This window comes from Bison bison, unplaced genomic scaffold (assembly GCF_000754665.1).
Source record: "Bison bison bison isolate TAMUID 2011002044 unplaced genomic scaffold, Bison_UMD1.0 scf7180017864516, whole genome shotgun sequence".
NCBI classification, from domain to species: domain Eukaryota; kingdom Metazoa; phylum Chordata; class Mammalia; order Artiodactyla; family Bovidae; genus Bison; species Bison bison.
Window position 1 is genome coordinate 11,290,742 of NW_011495069.1, and position 1,035 is coordinate 11,291,776.

Sequence of the window (1,035 nt, forward strand, 5' to 3'; positions counted from 1 at the left end):
TGAGTGCCGGCCCGCCCTTGGGTGGGAAGAGGGCTTGGGGCGCCATGGACCAGGGGCAGAGGTCGGGGTGAGAGAGGGCTTCAGGGCTGGCATCCCAGCCCTGAGCTTCCGGACAGCATGGCCCCATAAAGCTGACCCTGCCTTCCTTGGAGGAGCCCTGTCACTTTCCAGGGTGTGGACTCCATCCTAAACACGTGACCAGTATAGCCTCTTTGTGATGTTTGACTTTGCCAGTTTAATTGGAGAGAGTCCTGTGTAAATAGATGAACCCATGATACGGTAGTGGTACACTTTTTAAGCCAATGGAATCCTGGCCTTTGTTCGTGCCTGCATGCATGTACTTTCTTTCTTTCCTTCCTCGTGCATTCATTTACATGCCTCATTCACAGGTTCATCTATTCACTCACATCTGGGTGCACTCATTCCTTTGCCCCCCACATTTTCATGCTTTCAGCACTTACTGACCCTAGTGCCAGGCTGGGCACACAGGATGCAGGGGCAGGGAGCTGAGTCAGGCAGGGCCTGGCCCTCTCAAGGGCTTTTGGTTTTAGTGGGAGATGCCCCTCAGGAAGGGGACAGAGGGCCTGGTTTGTCCCTCATCTCCCAAAGAAGCACCGCCCCGGGTCACAGAGAGCAGAGGAGGGAGAGGGCTGGGGGAATCAGAGGGTCTCCCTGGCGGTGCCGCCCGTTTGGGAGTGTCTCTGTGCGCTTGAGGCTGTGTCTGTGATACTGGGGGTGACTGGTGATCTCAGTGTTTGTTTTCCACTCTGCTGCCTGGATTTTTGCTTGCTGCCTTGCAGCGCTCCTCTGTCACTGACTTTGTCTGGGTGTCTTTCTCCTGGAGTGTGTCTCGATTCCTTGTTCTCAGAATCTGCTCTGTTTCTCTTAGAGGTTCTGTTCTAGATACCTTCCGCTTGGGATGCTAGTCCTTTATCCTCTGACTCCACCCCCTTAACCAGCGCTTCCTGCTGCCCACCTTTGGGCTCCCTGACCCCTTCCATCTGGGTTTCCTAGCCCCTCCCCTCTGGGTTCCCT

At 55.4% G+C, this 1,035-nt stretch overlaps 1 protein-coding gene across 1 annotated transcript in view; it reads left to right on the plus strand.

Annotated features, from left to right (window-relative positions):
- Positions 1 to 1,035, plus strand: part of PTPRU (protein tyrosine phosphatase, receptor type, U) — an 89,415-nt gene that overhangs the window by 86,581 nt on the left and 1,799 nt on the right. The window lies entirely within an intron of this gene.